The 21685-nt window shown below is 34.9% G+C and overlaps 1 long non-coding RNA gene across 1 annotated transcript in view; it reads left to right on the top strand.

Moving 5' to 3' along the window:
- Positions 1-564: 564 nt before the first annotated feature.
- Positions 565-21685, top strand: part of LOC119876611 — a 31177-nt gene continuing 10056 nt past the window's right edge. Inside the window, exons 1-2 of the long non-coding RNA XR_005364060.1 lie at positions 565-662; positions 9641-9774. This is a non-coding gene — a long non-coding RNA (uncharacterized LOC119876611). The remainder of the gene's footprint in view (positions 663-9640; positions 9775-21685) is intronic.

Raw genomic sequence — 21685 nt, 5'->3', positions numbered from 1 at the left:
AACTCTGGCTTTGCCATTCCCTAGCTTGCTATGGGAAACTTTCTTAATATTTTTAAGCCTTGTCATAAAGCAGACACATTACTATTTATATCACAGAATTAATGTGCAGTATTGAGATGACATGAGTGCTATTCAATAAATGTCAGTTTTCTTATTTTCCTTCCTCTTCTAGGTTCTTAACTATATATTTTTGATGGTTGAGGTTGTCATCTAAGCGTCCTTAAGATTTAGTATTATTATAATATTTTTAGGTAATTGTTAAGGGTTGATGAGAAAATAATGACCCTGACTCTTCCCTTTGAACTCAACAAAACTATTTCCCAAATTATTCACTTTAGGGGTGTCAGGATGGTTCAATTGGTTAAGCATCCGACTCTTGATGTCAGCTCAGGTCATGATCTCAGGCTTGTGAGATCAAGCCTAGGATTAAGATTCTCTCTCTCCCTCTGCCTCTGCCTCTGTCCCCCCTCTAAAAAATTCAAATGTTTCACTTCAGTATTAGAACTACATTATTTAATGTGCACACCATTACTGTCTTTGGTTTATACTGCTTTTCTGTTTGCAGTGTCATTCCTCTATCTCTTCCAATTTGCTAGTCTACCCTATAAGACTCAACTGAAATATCAGTTACTTCAGGAAGGCTCTCTTCCCCTCTACCTCAGGTAAGGTTTGCCCTCTCTGTATTCCCATATTACCATATATTACAACGTACTAAATGCAAGGATAGAATCACTGTGTTGTAATCATCTATCTGTATATTGGTTTCCCCCCATACACTACATAAAAGGGTAAGAACTGTGTATTATAGACCATGTTGGTGTTTCCTTGGTTCCTTTCCAGGGCTTAGTACATACTAGACATTTAATGAATATTTATTGAAGGAAGAAAAAAAACCCAAAATTTAAAAAATCACCCATTCCAAGTGCTTACAAATTATATCCATTTTCCTGTCTTAAATCTTTCATGTCCTACTTACCAGACTATGTTTCTCTTTGGAGAAGCAGCTATCATCACTTTGAATGAACTGATCTTAGAATTAAAAAAACTCTGCATTGGGATCCCTGGGTGGCGCAGTGGTTTGGCACCTGCCTTTGGCCCAGGGCGCGATCCTGGAGACCCGGGATCGAATCCCACGTCGGGCTCCCGGTGCATGGAGCCTGCTTCTCCCTCTGCCTGTGTCTCTGCCTCTCTCTCTCTCTCTCTGTGACTATCATAAATAAATAAAAAATTAAAAAAAAAAAACTCTGCATTATAGTCTGGTTCCATCACTTTTAGCTGTGAATTGTTGGGCAAGTCATTGAATCCCTTTGCCCTTGCTTTTTCATGTGCAGAATAAGAATAATGTGAGTTTGTAATAAGAGTTAAGTGAAATAAGATAATAAAAGAACCTTACATAATATCTGTGGCATACTGAGTCTTCATCATTTATTACTTATAATTTTCTTTTAAAATTTTAAGTTAGAATATAGCAGGAAATGAAAAAAGACTTTTTAAGAAAAATTGGAGTCTTTCATGCAATTAACTAGATTACTCCAATCATCCAGAGAACTCTGTAAAACTGCTTTTATTTTAGGCTCTACTGTTATCACTAGCACCAGAATGAACCTGTTAACAAAAATAAAACAAAGTAAAACACCTCAGCCTCAAAGTCATTGCCAGTCATAAATAACTTGAAAGTTATTTAAATTAAGATATATTGCCTCTATAATGGGGTGCTATCTATAAATCAGGAAGAAAAACAAACAAATAAAAGACCCATTAATGTGAAATGCTGACAAATCTGTGTTTTCAAAGGCCCTGCAATTGGTATTTTCAGAAGCTCTAATAAAATACGCATTCATTTTGTCTTCCAAACCTCACAACTAAAAGAATATGCTGAAAACTTTGGGGATAAGTCTGAATGTAGTAAATTTAGATGTGGATGCTTGCAGACTCAAGGCAAGTTTTCACCTTCAAAAAAAAAAAAAAAAGTGTCTGGTTTTTAGTGAATGAACTGTAGTCCTCTAAGCATCAGAGAGCTTTTAGCATCTTTCTTACAAATTCGGAGGCTTTAGAAAGGATGCATTAGTGTGATGCTGCCATCTACAGCCGGAATTCTCCAAATGCTTCAATAAAATAGTGAAAAATAACAATTTTAAGTCTGTCCAGTCAACATATATTCTAAGTTGCTTCACTGAATAAGGAGGTACTCATTAGTTCCAAAAGAATTTTTGGCTGAGATTTCCTCTGATTACCAAACAAATCCATTTTGGTTTCATTTCGGGAGAAATCTCAAATGATACTTTCATTTCATATGATTTTTTCTGAATTTCATAGGCACACATTTCTATCACTACAAAATCTTTTAAAAAGAATTATGTTTGGGATGCCTGGGTGGCTCAGTGGTTGAGCATCTGCCTTCGACTCAGGGCGTGATCCCGGAGACCCGGGATCGAGTCCCACATCTGGCTCCCTGCATGGAGCCTGCTTCTCCCTCTGCCTATGTCTCTGCCTCTCTGTGTGTCTCTCATGAATAAATAAATAAATTTTTTTTAAAGAATTATGTTTGTCTCTAATGATGATGGGAATTCACTTCAGAGTGAAGTTATAAAATAGTCAGATAGAGGCAGGTGATTCAGTCCATGGAAGTGTGGATGCCAGAATTTACCAGTATTGCTCCCTGACGACTTCGCTTGGGTTTTCCCCTTTCCTTCCTTTTTTGAAGCAAATAGAAAGAAGTTAAAATGACAGCAGAGGGCGTCAGTCTTTTTTTCCTAAAAAACAATGCTGCATTATTAAGTAGCTTCCAACTAATATATAAATCTCATTTATACAACACAGAATGTTCCCAGAAATAAACAATTTTACAAAAATGAAAATCATGCCCACTATTTCCAAGTTTGTTATTTCTCAACTAATTATTGATCTCTGTTAACTGTCCCACATTTTTCTCTGAATTTTTAAGTCTCATTATGAGTCAAATTATTTTCCTCAAGCTAGGTTTGTTTTTCACATATTTCAATGCTCATTTAAAGACAAGATGACAAATAACAATGTTCCTAATCTCTCTAAAATATCGTAATGAGTTATTATGATATATGAGTTACTACCCTTATAGTGTTTCTATGTATTTTAATTTTTTTAAAAGGTTTATTTATTCATGAGAGAGAGAGAGAGAGAGTGAGAGAGCACTTGCTTACGTGCATGCACAGCAGGGGGAAAGGGCAGAAGGAGAGAGAGAGAGAGGGAGATCTCAAGTAGACTTCCTGCTGAGCACAGAGCCTGACACAGGGCTCCATCTCATGACCTTAAGATCATGACTTAAGCCCTAATCAAGAGTCAGATGCCTAACTGACTGAGCCATCCAGGTGCCCCATCTGTGTATTTCAGATTTAGAGTTCAACTGGCTTTCCAAATGTGGATAAGGATATCACAGAAAATTTATAGGTTAAATAAAAAATATTAGTTTGTTGGGACACCTGGGTGGCTCAGTGGTTGAGCGTCTGCCTTTGGCTCAGGGCGTGATCCCGGGTTCCGGGCTTGAGTTCCACATCGGGCTCTCTGCATGGAGCCTGCTTCTCCCTCTGCCTATGTCTCTGCCTTCTACTGTGTCTCTCATGAATAAATAAATGAAATCTTTAAAAAAATAAAAATAAATAAAAATAAAAATATTAGTTTGTTGATGTCTTTTCTGAGGAACACAACATATATACAACTATTTTAGTTTTTCTTTATTCTGTAAACAAAAGATTTCCAAGTAGGATTGGAGAGATGGTGGATTTCAAATAAAACTGAAAATGTGCTCATAACACAGCCAATTATTTACTGACTCTGAATAGTTTAAATTCTTACAACTAAACAAGGTCTTGAGTGAAAAAAAATATAGGCATACATAATACAAAATCTAATAAATAGAAGCAAGCAATTAGTGTATTGTCTGCACATTTTCATTTTGTCTTTAAAACACACCTGTGGTGATGGTTTTACAACTTTGTGAACACACTAAACACCATTGAACTATACACTTTAAAATTGTGAATTATATCATAATAAAGCTGTTATTAAAAAATGTAAATTTTGTAAATTTTCCATAACAAAATCCTGCTAGTAAATAAAATGTGATTTTTTTCCTTGTTAGCAATATATTTAAGAGTATACAAAATGAAATAAACAAAGTAAGTTTTCACTATAGCCCAGATAAGATGATGTTCCCTATAGAGTAAGATATCTTCTGTGTTGTAGTTATGAGCATCAAATTGTAATCTCAAAGACTTTTATGCAATTCTCACTGAAAACAGTGACCATTACACTACAAAGCTTACAGCATAATTTGGCACATTGCAGTATAGTTATATTTTTAAAGGATTCTTTGTTATAACTTTCATCTGTTTTTGTTTAACTCACAAAAGGATCAAGCAAAGGTTATGCTCTCATCATGATATTTCTTTAAAGTAAATCTGAATAGAAACATGAAAGTTACCCCAGTACAGCCATACACATTTGAACTCACTGAGAGTTTTTAGAAATAAATATTGCAGGCACTCTCCATTTGGATTTTGAAAGGAGGAGTAGATAGAAGGGTCATTCTTTTCTAGAAAAATGACTGGATAGCATCAAAGAATCTTAGATCCTGAAGCAGTTTAGAGATAATCTGATTAAATCCGCTGCACTCCTTGATGAAGAACTAGAGACCAAAAGACTTTAGTAATTTATACAAGGTCACACAGCAAGTTAGTAAAAGAGTAAAATAGAGAATGGGTCTCTTGATTCTCTAACCGAAGGTTTTTTCATCCTTTCCTTCCTTAGACTACTATTGTTTAGGGAAAATAAAAATTTGTTAGGTGTTCTCAATTGAAAAAACATATTCATAAGTAGAGTAATCCCATGCACAGCAGGAACTTAGTAAATGTTTTTAAATTATGAGTTATTTTCTATTTATTTTTACTGCTTTTTCACACAACGGTTTTGTGAGATATTTTATAATTCATCTCATTAATGAAGAAAATTGAACATGCAGAGATTAAGGGTGGTTAAGGAAAGAGTCAAACAGCAATTACATCTTTTCAAACTCCATTGGGCCTCATAATCAGCCATCTAAATGAGCCGTGAAATGAATACTATCACATTCTGCTTGAGAGAGTGCAAATTGAAATAACCATTGTGGAAAATGGTTTCACAATTTCTATCAAAAGCCTTTAAAAAGTTTTTATATTTTAACCTAATAATTATATATCTGGGAACCAATTATATAAATATAAACTAAGATCCAGAGATGCAACTTTGAAGAGAAATATTCATTGCAATCTTAGTTAACATGATAGGAAATGGTAAATATCAATGAGGAAATGGTTAAGAACACAACAATATATCCATTGATTATCACTGTAGCTAATAAAAGAAAATTTAGACGAGTTTTACACAAATATTATGTGATAGAATATTAAGTTTAAAAAGCAGAATACAAATCTTACATATGGTATATATTTTTTTTAAAAAAACCTGTAGGGGGTGCCTGGGTGGCTCAATCGGTTAAACGTCTGCCTTGAGCTCAGGTTATGATCCCAGGGTCCTAGGATTGGGCCCTGCTTTGGGCTCCCTGCTCAGTGGGGAGTCTGCTTTTCTCTCTCCCTCTGCCCCTCCCCTCCTTGTGCTCTCTTTCTCTGTTGCTTTTTCTCTCAAATAAAATCTTTAAAAAAAAAAATACGTATACATAGGAAAATATATTGGTTGTCTAAAGGCAATAAAAATATGGGTGTTTTTTCTTAAATTCTCCAGTGTTTTAACAAAAAATATGTACTGCTTTATAGTAGAAAAATCTTTAATAGATGTTATTAAAACAAACATAAAATAAGCCAGCCAATCAAAAACTAATTCAGAAAATATAATTAGGATCTACCATTGGAATAAAGTATTTACAGGCTTTGGATTCAGAAACCTTTCCACTACACACATTATACTAATGCCATCATCTCTCATGTTGTTGCCAAGTGCATTTCTTTACAGCATCACATATGATTAATATCTAACAAAATATATAGTTCTTTGAGATTCTAAAGAACACCATTCCCTCTAGAGCTTATGAATACTTCCTTGTTTTGATTTGCTTGATCAGACTGCACCAATTAAAACCAAAGTGCACAAGCCTCCCAAACTGAGTTCAGGTGGAGAGGCTCCTCCAGCTGCTTCCGGAGAGGTTTCTTAATTCAAGGCAGTCCCTTTTTTACTGCACATGGTAAAGTTATGTGTTTTCTTTGTACTACGGCAGCATACAAACTCACACCAAAGCATGAGGGGCATGATTCCTCATTTTGCAAAATCCCCATTTAACCAAAGTTGTCGCACATAGACGTAGAAGACTAGCAAATGCCTTGAGGGCGATAGCCACCATCTAGAAGGATAATAAAAATGTTGCTTGAAACAAGAAAACAAGGTCTAATGAACTATTTAGTGAAAATGTTCTTCATTTAAAGAAGATAATTTGTTTTAAAGGGGATTTTGAAATTCCCGAGTTTCACCTTTAGAAAAATTCTCCCTGTTGCTTACACTTGAAAATAATAAGGCCAGATAGAAGAAACTTTTAGTTCTCTGTCAGAGTGATTCATGTCCCAACAGAAGAACCTTTCCTGACTGGATCTCAATAAGACAACCATGAAGGCAAACTGACAACCTGGGTTTCTGCTGTCAAAGATTTGCACATCAATCAATGAGACTCCATATGGCATCTGTTTTCAGTGATCATGTCACTTGCCATCAACATCACATTAAATCCTTGCAGTGAAAATGGGTTCTTTCCCCCCATATTCACAAGCAGATGATCTCTGATTTCATCCTCAGGCCTCTCATGGTGGGAAGAAAACAGTACAACAGTGTCTCCTGCTGCCTATTAGTATGGTGACATGTGTGCATGGGAGAGACTCTTCCTAATGAAAAGGAATGAAGACTTAATCCTGGCAGTACTGACTTCATTCCAGTGTATACTTCCTCTACATTCAATTCAACAAGGTTTTGACTTTCCATTGTTCATTTCAAAGTGTAAGAATACCATTAACTTCTGATATTAGAACTCTCCCATTATTAATCAATTTCTCAAATTCTTCTAATTTTTCACACATTCACTCCCATACTTGCCTGCTCAGCACTCTTACCCTTACCTTGCAAAAGTGATACAAGATAGCTAGATAAATTTGGAGAACAGTTTTACCAACAGAAGGATCTGAATTTTAGATGCCAGAGAGAAAATTACTGGTGTCAGGATATAACCTTATTGTTTCACAAGTTTGACATAACATTCAATGGGAAATCATTCTGGATGAGTGCCACTAAAACCCACACGAATACAAGCTGGCTTTCTGGTATTATTTCAGATCCTTGATGGAGGAAAAATGCATGTCTGGGAGCAATCACACTCAAGCATATATCTTCCTCTGATGCAATTTTGTGAATCCAAAGTGATAAAAAGAAGTTGTGACTTTTGACATTACTGAATAAATTCTGAGGTACTGTTTGAATCAATCAGGTTACTTCTTCCCCTGAAATAAATCCAGTATGTTTACACTCTTACCATATGTTAAAAGAATGCATTTGGAAGTCTCATGATGAGTTAATTTATTTTTTAAAAGGCAGTAGGGGATGGTGGGAGAGCTTATGTAGAAAATCGCCCCAACTCTTTTTTTTTTTCCCTTCAGATTTCCAGTCACATTTCTAATTTTGAAGATCTGCTCCTGGGGAATAGCTAGTTTTTATTGCCTCTTGTTTGGGGAGAACTTGACCAGCAAGGTGGCACCCATTTGAGATGCAGAAGTACCTGCCTTTGAGTACAATGATAGTATGCTCCATATGTGTTCAGAATTACCTGAGAAAGGCCAATTACCTTTTCTAGTCCCACAGTTGCTACTGAAGTAGTTAGGGTGTAAAGACAAAATCATGGTATATGAATAATTCCTGTTCCTGAGGATTAAAATAGCCCCTGCTCTATTCAGATCTATAGCACTTCTTGTCTTTTTGGTTCTTTTTTTTTAATTTAAATTCAATTTGCGAACATATAGAATAATACCCAGTGCTCTTTGGGCACATAATCACCAAAGCTCAATATTTCCTACTTGTTCCAGAAGTGCATACCTCACTTCCAAAACAGGACTAATTTACAGGTATTTGCACATTCCTTCAGCTCAAAGTATACTCTGAAATAGTCTCTTCTGCCTTTGCCTTAGAAATCACAGTAACAACATTAGCAAACTTTAAAGAGTGTTATGGAATCAATTTGCTAATATTTGTGTGGCCCTTCAGTAATATAAAGCATTAAATATTGCAGTGGATAGCAACTTAATAAGATAATTAATCAACCATTTCTAACTTGAAACTGTGTAAGTATGGACATGTTTTACTTCTGAATATTTTATTCTTTCTTTCTTTTATTGGCTTAAGCGTACTACTGAATGTTCAGATGACTCAACTGGAGTGAAAGAAAAAAGACATTTTTAGTTTGAATAAGAATTTACCTTACCATTTAGCCAGCAACATTTTCTTTCAGTACATAGAATGTTTTTTTTCATCTTCACATGCCATTTTTTTATGCCCTGAGTAGAAAGACTGTTAAAAGTAAACACCTGATGTAATCTCTAGTTAGGAGAGCATTTGATCACTGACTTTGCTATACGTTTGAATCAGGACACCCTTTAAGAATACAACCAGTCCCTCCCAGGGTGGAAAGTGACTACACAGTTGTGATGTATACACAGTTAAACCTCCTATTATGTGTCCTCTTAATAATGGTATTTACTTTTGTAGTGTTACTGTCTCCTGATCTCTGAGCTCATACTTATTATAATCCTCTCTAAATAAATAACATTAAAGTTCTGATCCCCATAGACATGCTTGGTGAAGACCATTTCCCTCCATTTTTCTAGGACTCTAAGACCTAAGCATACACTGAGAATCTACAATTATTTAGAGTAAAAATTAGAGTGGAATAACAATTAGGAGCCATGAAACTCTCCTAAAATGTTTGTTTTTTAAAAAATATATTTTTTATTTATTAACTTCAGAGAGAGAGAGAGAGAGAGAGAGAGAGCACAAGTGAATGAGCTGGAGGGAGGGGCAGAGGAGAAGCAGGTCCCCCCCTGAGCAGAGAGCCCAATGTGGGGCTCAATCCCAGCACCCTGAGATCCTGACCTGAGCCGAAGACAGATGCTTAACCTACTGAGCCACCCAAGCGCCTCTAAACTCTCCTAAAATGTTTAAATGAATTTACTGATCATTTTTTTCTGATATGATGTAGTGTTCAAACCATAAATAAGTCTTAACTTAAACTGTATCAAAGACAGAAAAGCAGAAGACAAATGAAACAATAATTTCAAATCAATAATAGAAAAAATAGAGAAAATTATTAGAAGTAAAGATATTTAAATAAAAATTATTAAGTCTCATTTACCTTGGTGAATATTAGATTTAATGCTATCATTACTATAATATCACTCTTAAAAGAATTCCTTTTATTTTGTATCCTCAATGCTTAACACATGCCTGGAACAACGAAAGCACTTAATAGATATTTGAAAAGTAAGTGAGAGAATGAATGAATGAATGAATGGCCAATGTACTCTAAACATACAGTGCAGTTTATGCATTAGCCTATACCTTACCACTGATGTTCATTTTACAGGTGTATCTCAAATAAAGCTGTAGGAGGCAAATATAAAGAATCAGCAAACACCTTTAACCTGGACTCCTTGAAACTAATCTTGGATTCATTTGAGAGGGTTTGGTTGAAGAAGTCATTATGGAAGGGAGGAAAAGGTAAAATCTCAAGTATTTGGAAGGCTCTGAATAGGTTCTTAGGTTGAAGTTAGCAAACTTTATTGCCAGAAACTCCTCCACTTTTTTTTAAAGATATCTTCTAATAGTATTTCACGAATTTCATTCGGCTCTATACTACATACAAATATTTATGAATAAAGGATCATATTATGTCTCTAAAGTATATTTGATTTTTAAAGCCATAACTACAGGGTAAAAAGCACAGGGAAGCTGATCTTCTTGCTGAGAGGGAACACATTGAGAGTTCTCTTTGAGATCAGGGTCAAGACTGCCCCTAAAAGTGTGTTTATTGAGGGCGGTACAGAAAAGCTTGGCATATGTTATCAATTTGGGAACAAGTACATGTATCTACATTGGCATCAGGCAATTTGTTAGACCCAGAGGCAGGATTCTAAGTGATGTACTAACAAGGCAAAAATAAGAAAACCGTTTAAAAAGCACATCATTAGATTCAGAATAAAAACACTACCCCAAGTAGTTTATACATAAAACACACCACCTTGTGGAATGAAAGATAAATGCTTTATTATGTTCTGCCATTTGTGAATGATGTCATCACTGTGATTACATGAAGAAAAAACTTAACTCCAGATGCTTACCACTTTCTCTCTCTGGTAGCTCTAGTATTCATAAGTTAGTATAATTTTTGTTCAATTCAATTGTATAAAAACACATTGCCTTTTCTCAATAATACGGGTGGATGTGCATACTGGTTTATCTTATTACTCTATCCAATTTTTGCTAATATGTTTTCCTATATGATTTGTTCGTTTAGTATAGTGATTGAAAGCTTTGCCTAGATAACTAGGATAGACTTCTAGCAACCTCTATTCTGTTAGTTTCTAAGTGGGATCAGAGATTATTTCTAAAGCTTTATTTATTTATTTATTTTTTAATTTTTTTTTTATTTATTTATGATAGTTACACAGAGAGAGAGAGAGACAGAGACACAGGCAGAGAGAGAAGCAGGCTCCATGCACCAGGAGCCCGATGTGGGATTCGATCCCGGGTCTCCAGGATCACGCCCTGGGCCAAAGGCAGGCGCCAAACCACTGCGCCACCCAGGGATCCCCTTCTAAAGCTTTATTAAACTTGTTTGCATTTAAGCAAAGATAATTACTTCCTACCTACATGATGAGAGGTACCCACAAATTAATGTGGAAAGGAATAAGTGGATAATTCCTGTTTGTTAACCTTTATATAATAAATAACTACCTCAAGCCTCACTATCCCCAAAACACTTTGGAATTTATAAGCTGTGTGGTTTAATATCTTCATTTTTAAAATTAAGAAAATGAATTTTAGAAAGGTTAAGTGGATCACCCAAAGTTACACTATCAGTTAATGACTGCACTAAGACCTAAATCCCAGGCCTTTTACACTAGCTAGTGCATTCTCTTCTTTTTTAAGATTTTATTTATTTATTTGAGAGAAAGAGCATGAGAGAGCACAAGGGGGGGCGGAGGGGAGGGAGGCGAGGGAGAGGAAGAAGCAGGCTACCCTCTGAGCAGAGAGCCCAACATGGGGCTCAATCCCAAGACCATGGGACCATGACCTGAGCCAAAGACAGACACTTAACCGACTGAGCCACCCAGGCGCCCCTCTAGTGCATTTTCTACTATATGACATAATACTGCTTAGAGGTAGAATGAATTTTAAATGGGCTTTCCAGACAGCAAAATTCATTATGCTCAGCAACTATGCTACTTATTCAAACGCTATCAATTTCTTGTTATTTTTATATCTCATGTCTTAAAAGTAATGGTAAAGTTTCACATTGGTGCAAATAAAGCTATTTTATATACTTCCTAGTAGCAATTAAAAAAAAAAAACCCATGCATTTTACTTTGACATTTGCTTTGTTGTATGTGTAGTTTTAAAACCAGGATAATGGAAACACTTCTGATTTTTCCATTAGCTATAAAAGCAATGTATTTGCTTCAAGATGAGAAAACATTGTGGATATTTAATCTGTTGCACATACAAATTCTGCCAGATGCTTGGCTGATGCACATTACATGAGTTTGATGACAGCTATCTTGCAATTTCTAATTGAAAGAGCTTTAAGTAATTGTGCAAAAGCCATGTTCAGTGTGTGTAGCAGTGAAGAAGCCCAGATACTGGAGAGGAATCTTTCACTGGAGCTGTTAATAGAATCCAAATTCCAGTTTGTAAAGCAGCCAGCTGCAACACACTTGTGCTATACCATATGAAGAACAACAGATGAATTTGATACAAATGATTTATGAAAGCAGAAATCTGCTATTTAAAATTCACACTAGTTCATTTAAAGAAACACATACACATCTTCGCTTTTGGACCATTACTTTGAAACAAGAACAAGCAATTTAGGTAAAAACTCTTTGGCATCCTAAAAATGTGCACTGTTGGGCACATATAACTTCCTTCTTTTGAAGTCTTTAAGATGTACATATTTGTAAGTAAGGGAAGAAAAGGATCGTGTTAAATATCTCTTACTAAATTTGGCTTGGACTAGCTTATGTCATCACTAACTCTTTCTCCTCTTTCTATTTCTTCATAGCTGTGGACAAGTTAAAGCAGTGATTTTCAAATTATAGACTTTGACCCACTCATTAGATTCTAACCAGATTTTTAAGAAATGAAATGGAAATTGCATCAAAGATGTATTGCACATAGTGAGGATAACTACTTTTAAGTTTTATGATAAAATGCATTTATTTAAAAACCATATGAGTCATGGTTTTAAAATTTTGAAAGGCACTGATTTAGAGTAAAACAATAAAAAAAAAAACAATTACGAAAATTCTTGCTAGTTTTCTTCAACATTTTGTGCATGTCTCTTCTTCTTTGATTTCCTCCTTGATAACCCTTGACTGTTTTATCACTAGTTATCATATCTTGGAATTTATTTTCTACACTGCAAGTTTTGCAGAAGGAAGGATTATGTATATTAACAGATAAAAATATATGAACACATGCATTAGTATTCTAACATATACTAATATTATGTGCTAATAGATAATTAAGGGACATGTAGCCAAACCTCCCTAGCAAACAGCTTATTTGTAGTAAATAATTAATTAGGAGTCAGGACATCTAAATATTATTTCTATAATTGTCAGGAGACCTTGTACAATGTCCTACTGTGGTTTAATTTCCTAGTGTATTTTTTGAGAATAATTCTTGCTGCTAAATTACTTTCCAGAACCCTTGGAAAATTAGTATTAGCAGACTAATAATACTGTAGGCTACTCTGAGCAAAATGTAGGATAAATATATGGATGGAGAGACTTGATAGAATAGTAATTTTAAGACCCCTTTTAACCCTTTTCATTGCATATTTTCTTTCTGATTGTTGTTTATATCATTAAAAATATTTCTCTTAGGTAAAAGGTTTTACTTCATTACAATTACAATCTCAAAGGCTTTTTGTAGAATATAGAGCATTACAATCTAAAAGGCTTTTTGTAGAATACAGAGCAAGACTTAGAGAGTTTGGTATAATTTTAAGGCCCAGAAAAGAGCTCTGAACAGATGTGACTTAAGAGATGCTTGTAATAAATAATTAAATCACAGTGAAGGATGAGGGACAGATGAAGAGTTAAAATATTATGAGGAGCTGGAAACAGACTCTACTGACCTTAAAATAAACACCATGAACTCAATCAGGAATATAAATAAGAGAAGAAACATAATGAGGTGGGGTTAAAGTATGCTAGGTTGTAAATAGGTAGAAAAATCTTGATTTATAGTTTGATATGTATATGAAAGTAATGCTGATTTTTATGACACAAGGTTTTACTGATTTCTTTCTAATTTCCCTTAGTTGGATGTTTCATTGTTAGGCACTAAAGGCTCTTGCATCAAAATATTAGAAAAAAATACATTTTTGCTAATATTAAGCTAGAAAGATAATGTATCAACCTACTTACCCAAGACAAATCATGCTTTCCTCTAAGACCCTCATCAAGAGCGTTCAAGTTAAAAGTGGCTCCTGAATTTGGTTCCATCAACATAATGGCACAATCAACATGGAGATATGACAAAAATGTTATGACAGCCCATGCATTCCCCAGGAGAAAGACTGACTCTAGTAGCAAGCTCCACATCTAAATTGGAGCTTGTGCTTAGACAAGATATGGATATCAGATTTCGTAACTGGAAAAATTCCATCAACCACCCCCCTAATTACCTTCTCCATACAAGACTTAACATCAAGTGGCAAGAAAAACTCCCCATAGAGAAAGATTTATCCATTACCTCTTTATAGGAGGCAAAGGTCATGAAACGTTAGTTTCCATGGGGCAGGCCATCATAGGCAGGATCTGAGCTTCAGTAACAACTTTTTCGACAATGGAGTTAGAAGTGAGGCATAAGGACAATTGAGAACACAGCCAGAATATACTCAATATTACAGTAAAAAAGTTGAGAAAAGATCAACAGAAAATGTTTGATGCTCATTTTGAAAAAAATGAAGCTGCCAGAAGACTAAGATACTGGTGAGAAGATGAGCCACATACAAAAAATCAGATCAACAGAGGTGGTATTTCAAATGTAAAATCTTTACATATGGTGATGGCCTTGTTTTAGTTCATTATGTACCTTGAATAAAGTGGACAGAACTTGGGCTTTGGAATTATGTAGACCATTAGTTCTCAGTCCAGATATTCCACTTGCTATATGTTTAATGATGGGCAAGTCGATTAACCTCTCTTAGCTTTGAGTTCTGAAATGAAAAAATAATACTTGCATATTAAGTGCTTAGCACTTAATGACACATAATGGGAGATTTAAATAAGATCTATTTGTTGCTATTAATAGGGAAGATATATTTATTTCTGTAGATCTGTTCTTGCCCGTGATTTCCCTTGTGATCAATAGAACATATTTTTGAGTAGTCTGAGCAGAGTCTGAAGGCACCATCTGTAGCAGTTGGAATCACTCATTAACTTCAATAAACTGAGTCAACCCAATCTCACTGTGGTTGGTACTCTTGAGAGCTATCATAGTTGGCAAAGGATTATTCTATATTTCATAACATTTTTGCTAGGGGAGGTATTTAAAGTAGGTGGGCTAAAATTACTTTGTCATGATATGTGGCCAAATTATGGTAATGATTAATTTGTAAGTGCCTTGCACATTATTAAATGTTCACAATAATGATGATGATAAGTAACATTTAATTCACATTTCTGGACTCTATCTACTATATCATTCTCTCCCTGAAGCTTTGAGTAAAGCTTACATATATGTAGAAATTGTGTCTAAAGGAAACAAGAATTATTAAACAAAACAAAACAAAACATTCTTGACTGTATACATCTAAATGAGCAGTGCTCCCTGCAAAAAAGTTCCCTTGGGAAGCTATACAAACATTCTAACAATCCTGCCATTGCTCAAAACATTTTTGAAACTGCTCTTCTACAACTGCCTTATGACCCAGTTTATGAGCCCTATGAAAAAGTCAGACTCATTAATTTATAGTCACGCATAATTTTTTCACCTCTGATAATATTACCTTGCTTGATTACCCATCTTGGCTCTGAGTGATTTTGCTGCTTCCAAAATAAAATCCAACCTCAAATGATGAATATCTGCCACTATCTAGGGCATTAGGGGGGAATATATTGCATATTCTGAAGGCAATCCCAAAGAGAGTTCCAGAATTCCAAATGTCAGAATAACATTGTCCATGGCAATGAGCTTGCTGAGAATAACTCTCCTCTGAATAGAAAGATGTGGTGGTTTTTTTTTCTTTTTAAGACCATTTCATTCACTAGTGATTGAGTTCTAACTATTGCCAATGTGTTTTTTCATTCATTCACTCAACAAGTATTTATTGAGTACCTACTATGTGATAGGCTTTGGGCTGTGGATCCAGCAGTGAATAGGACAGACATGGCTACTACTCTTCAACTAGTCAGGAAGACAAAGATTAAAGAAGCAATTGCATAAAGAGTGGTGTAATTGGAACATATTTCAGGGAGATCTAAGTTAATCTAGGGACTAGGATTAACTCTCCTGAGAAAATGTCTTTAAAGTTGAGATTTGAAAGATGAGTAGGAGTGTTCCAGGTAGACAATAGCATGTAAAAGCCTGGATGGGGCAAGGATGCATGATGTTACAGGAACCAAAATTCAGTGTGGTTAAAAGTGTTTGGGAAACTAGCAAGAGAAGACTGGCAGAGTCCAGAACATGTAAGACTAATAAATCATATGGCAGAGTTCAGAATTGTACATATATTGAAGAATTAATATGCAAATCTGGTGGCAGAATGGATTGGTGAGTAGAAACACTTGAGGTAAGGAGAGCATTTAATTGGTTATTATAAAAATTAGGAGAGAATGATAGTAGTAGAAATGGAGAAAAGTACATGGATTTGAGAAATGCTTAGGAGGTAAAAAGTAACAGGAACTGAAGTTTTATTGGATGTCACAGGTAAGGAAAGGGGAGAATTAAGAATGATTATCAGGTTGTTGGTTTAGAAATTATATATATTATGGTGCCACTCATTGAGCAGGGGACAAAGGATCTCTAATCAATTGGTAGAGGAAAGGTGATTAGTTCACTTTTGGTTATGCTATGTTTGAGGTCCTAGAGAGGTAGTCAAGTAAAAATGTTGAGTAGGCATTTGGACATATGAGTGTGTGTCTCAGAAAATGAGTGGGAAATATCAGAGAGAGTGACAGAACATGAGAGACTCTAACTCTGGGAAACAAACAGGGGGTAGTGGAAGGGGAGGTGGGTGGGGGGATGGGGTGACTGGGAGACAGGCACGGATGGGGGCACTTGACAGGATGAGCACTGGGTGTTATACTGTATGTTGGCAAATCAAACTCCAATAAAAAAAAATACCAAAAAAAAGAGTGTGTCTCAGAACAAAGATTGAGCTTGGAATTAGAGATTTTTGAATCATCAATAACAGAAATTAATTAGGTCATTTAAGGTGAGTATTTAGAGTGAAAAGAGCCCAAGGCTGGGAAAGACCCTGAGATATGCCAATATTTAAGAACAGTGCAGGAGAAGAGATGCCCACAGAAGAAACTGAGAAGCACACTAGAGTGGAAAGGAAAAGATCAGGAGAGTGTGGTGGCATGGAGACCAAAAAAAGAGCATTTTTATTTATTTATTTATTTATTTATTTATTTATTTATTTATTTAATTTATTTTTTTTAAAAAGAGCATTTTTAAAAACAGATGTTAACTTGTCAAATGTTGTGAAGAAGTCAAGTTTAGAATTGAAGTAAGGCTAGATTCAGGCTAGATTCAGAGGATATAAATTATAGATGATCCATGGTACAGTGGAAATTGCTTATTTAATAAGTTGTGAGATGGGGGCACCTGGGTGGCTCAGTCAGTTAAGCATCTACCTTTGGCTTGGGTATGATCCCAGAGTCCCAGAATTGAACCCCATGTCAGGCTCCCTGCTGAGCAGGGAGTCTGTTTCTGCCCCTCCCACTGCTTCGTCTCTCACTCACTTACTCACTCTCAAATAAATAAATGGAATTTTAAAAAATTAAAAAAATAAGTTATGAGAGGAACCTGGGAATTGGCCAATGGGTACTTCATTGAAAAAGATTAACTTAGGGAATCATAAGCAAAGTTTACTTTAACATTATTTTAACCTAAAACATGTATTTATTTGCATGCATTTATTTTCCAATCTTTTGATATAGGGCCTAAAACTTTCTTTGAGCATAATCTGTTTATTGGATTTCTTTGAGTATGTTCTGTTATGAGACTATGTTTATTGGAATCAGCTTCAGTTTTCTTGCGTAGACCATATCCATAACTGCATTGCCTATGATTCCTTGTTTGGTTTATTTAAACTAAGTCAAGAACTTAAAGGTCCTCACGGAGAGGATTCTAAGAAGGTAGATTAAGAAGCACAGTAGTAGCTTCTATCCTACTCCTCAGCCTAGTGGTAGGTAGCAGTTTGTGCATTCCAGAAAGGTAGCTATCCATGTCTTCCATTTCCAGCTTGCAGGAGACAAAGTAGCAAAAAGAACTCTGTCCACAAAATATCAGGGATCTGTGTACTGGTTGTTAATTACCAGTCCTAATCTCAGAGGTACAAAGAGGTGGGTGACCCTTGTTGTTGCAGCTCCCCAATTATTACAAGCTCCACCCCTTCAGCTTAAATACTTTCTAGGATATTTGAAAAGATGATGATGATGATGATGATTATTATTATTCTCCCTTCATTTTTATTTTTCACCTTTTGGAAGCCAAACATTAAAAACTAGGACATTCAAAAGCAACTGCATATACAAGGGAAATTAGAAAGTCATCATATGCCTAGGAAAAGGTGCAGGCTAAGAAAAGACCTGAAAAGACCTTATGTTTATGCCTCAGGCTGATCCTTGGCACAGAGACACCCATAGCAATAAAATAACAACCATAATCAAAAACAAAACTCAGAAAATCCTAGGGAAGAAGAAGAATCTGATCTCCAGAGTTACCACATTATTAGGGTCAAGTGTCCAGTTTTCAACAACAACAAACACAAGGATACAAAGAAACATGAAATAATGATCAATTCAACTTACTAAAAAAATAAGTTAACAGAAACGATCTCGGAAAAGAAGACCTGATGGTGGATCTACTAGACAAAGATTTCAAAACAGATGCCTTAAAAATGCTCAAAGAACTAAATGAAAATGTGGAAAAGAAAGCACTCTGTGAAAATATTAATAGAGAGATAGAAAACTTAGAAACTAAAAAGAAATTCTGGAGCTGAAAAGTACAATAACTGAAGTGAAAAATTCCCTAGAAGGATTTTAATGGTAGATTTGAGCCAACAAAAGAAAGAAACAGTAATCTTGAAGATAGGACAATGGAAATTAATTGAATCTGAGGAACAGAAACTAAAAAGACAGAAGAAAAGTGAACAGAATCTAAATGGCCTGTGTGATATAATCGAGTGGACCAACATATGCATCATGAGAATCCCAGAAAGAGAAGAGAGAAAGAAAGCGGTAAAGTATTTGGCTAATGGCTAAAAAGTTTCCAAATTTGATGAAAGACATAAAAATAAACATCCAAGAAACTCAAGGAATTCAAAGTAAGGTGAACTCAAAGAGACGCATTAAAAGGCACATTATAGTTAAACTATTGAAAGAGATTAAGAGAGAATCTTGAAAGCAGAAAGAGTGAAGTGACTCATTATATATAAGGGATCTTCATGGGATTATCAGCATATTTTTCATCAGAAACTTTGAAAGCCAGAAGACCATGGGCTAATAGATTCACAGTGCTAAAAGAAAAAAAAAAAATCTCAAATCAACAACAAACTCTACAACTCAAGGAATTAGAAAAAGGAAGAACAAATGAAATTCAAACAAATGAAACTAGCAGAAGGAAGGAAATAATAAAGATAACAGCAGAGGTAAACAAAATATAAATTTTAAAAATAGAGAAAATCAATGAAATAAAAAGTTGGTTCTTTGAAAAGATCAACAAATTGGATAAACATTTAAAATGGACTAAGAAAAACAGAGAGAAGATTCAAATTCCTAAAATCAGAAATGGAAGTGGAGACATTACTACTGATTCTACAGAAGTAAAAAGGATTATAAGGGAGTACTATGCATACCAACTAGTTGGATAATCTATATAAAATGGACAAATTCCTAGAAACACAAAACCTACTAAGACTAAATCGTGAAAAATAGAAAATCTAAATAGGCCTATACCTAGTTAGAAGATTGAATCAGTAATAAAAAATATCCCAACAAAGAAAAGCAATGGACCTGATGGCTTCACTGGTGAATTCTACAAAATACTTAAATAAGAATAAACCCCTGGGATGCCTGGATGGCTCAACTGGTTAAGGATCTGCCTTCAGCTAAGGTCCTGGGGTTGAGACCCACATCAGGCTCTCTGCTCAGCAGGGGAGTCTGCTTCTCTCTTTCTCCTCTGCCCCTCCACCATTCATGCCCTCTCTGTCACTTAGTCTTTCTCTCAAATAAATAAATAAAATCTTAAAAAAAGAACTAACACCAATACTTCTCATACTTTTCAAAACAATTGAAGAAGAAACATTCCCTAACTTATGCTTTGAGGCCAGCTTTCCCCTAACCAAAGCCAGACAAAGGCACTACAAAATAAGAAAGAACTATGGACTGAAATCCTTTATGAATACTTTTGCAAAAGTCCTCAACAAAACACCAGCAAACTGGATTTAACACCATATTCAAAGGATTATACACTGAATAAATTCAGTGGGATTTATTCCCAGAGTGCAAGAATGTTCCAATATATGAAAACTTACCAATGTAATACATCATACTAACAGAAAAAATATACAAGATCATCTCAATTGATGCAGAAGGTAGCATTTAACAAAAATCAACACACTTTCATGATTTAAAAAACACTCAACAAACTAGAAGTGGAAGGAAACTACCTCATTATATAATAAAGCCAAATATTAAAAATCCACAGCAAACATCATACTCAATGTTGAAAGATGGAAATCTTTTTCTCTAAGATCAGAAATAAGGCAAGGATGCCCACTTTGCCACTTCTATTCAACATACTACTGGCAGTTCTAGCCAGAGAAATTAGGCAAGAAAAAGAAATAAAAGACATTCAAATTGGATAGGAAAAAGTAAAAAGATCTCTGTTTACAAATGATATGATCTTGTAAGTAGAAAACCCTAAAGATTTCATTTAAAAAATTAGAACAATTTAATTCAGCATAAAATAAAGCCAACACACAAAAATCAGTTGCATTTCTGTATGCTAACAATGAACAACTAAAAAGGAAATTAGGAAAACAGTTCTATTTACAGTAGTATCAAAAAATAAAACCCTAGGAATTAACCAAGGAGGTAAAAGACTTGTATGATGAAAACTACAAGCCATTGCTCAAAAAATTTTTATTTTTTAAAAAGATTTTATTTATTTATCCATGAGAGACACAGACAGGGAGGCAGAGATATAGAGGGAGAAGCAGGTTCCTTACGAGGGAGCCTAATGTGGGACTTGATCCTAGGACTCTAAAATCACACCCTGAGCCAAAGGCAGATGCTCAAATGCTGAGATACCAGGCATCCCACTCAAAGAAATTTTAAAAGACATAAATAAATGGAAACATATTCTATGCTCACAGACTAGAAGACTTAATACTGTTACCATGTTAATTATACCCAAAACAATCTTACAGATTCAATGCAATCCCTACAGAATCCCACCAATATATTTTGCAGAAGTATAAAAAAAATCCTAAAATTCATACCAAATCTCAAGAGACTCTAAATAGCCAAAACAATCTTCAAAAGAACAAAACTAAAGGATTCATATTTCTGATTCCAAAACTTTCTACAAAGCTACAATAACCAAAACAACATAAGACATATAGAGCAATGGAATAGACTAGAAAGCCCAGAAATAAATCCTCACAAATGTAGGCAAATGATTTTTGACAGTAGTGCCACAATAATTCAATAGGAGAAAGGGGGTCTTTTCAACAAATGCTGCTGGGAAAACTGGATATCCACATGCAAAAGAATGAAGTTAGACTATGAAGTAATACTATATTTAAAAAAATAACTCCATGAATTAAAGATCTAAACATAAGAGTTAAAACTATAAAATTCTTTAAAAGAAACATAGGGCAAAAATCTTTATTACTCTGGCTTTTGGCATTGATTTTTTTGGATAGGACACCAAAAGTACAGGCGACAAAAGAAAAAATAAACAAATTGGATGAAACAAAAATTTAAAAATTTTGTGCATCAGAAGATACATCCCAACCTAAAACATCAGAATACACATTCTTTTCAAGTGTACACAGGACATTTACCAGAATAGATCAAATAAATAGGCCACAAAACAAGCCTCAGTAAATGCAAGAAGATCAAAGTCATACCATGTATCTTTTCTGACCACAATACTATGAAAC

This window comes from Canis lupus, chromosome 9 (genome assembly GCF_011100685.1).
Source record: "Canis lupus familiaris isolate Mischka breed German Shepherd chromosome 9, alternate assembly UU_Cfam_GSD_1.0, whole genome shotgun sequence".
In the NCBI taxonomy this organism is placed as follows: Eukaryota; Metazoa; Chordata; class Mammalia; order Carnivora; family Canidae; genus Canis; species Canis lupus.
The sequence above is the reverse complement of the archived record's forward strand: the minus strand, read 5'-3'. Positions and strand labels throughout refer to the sequence as shown.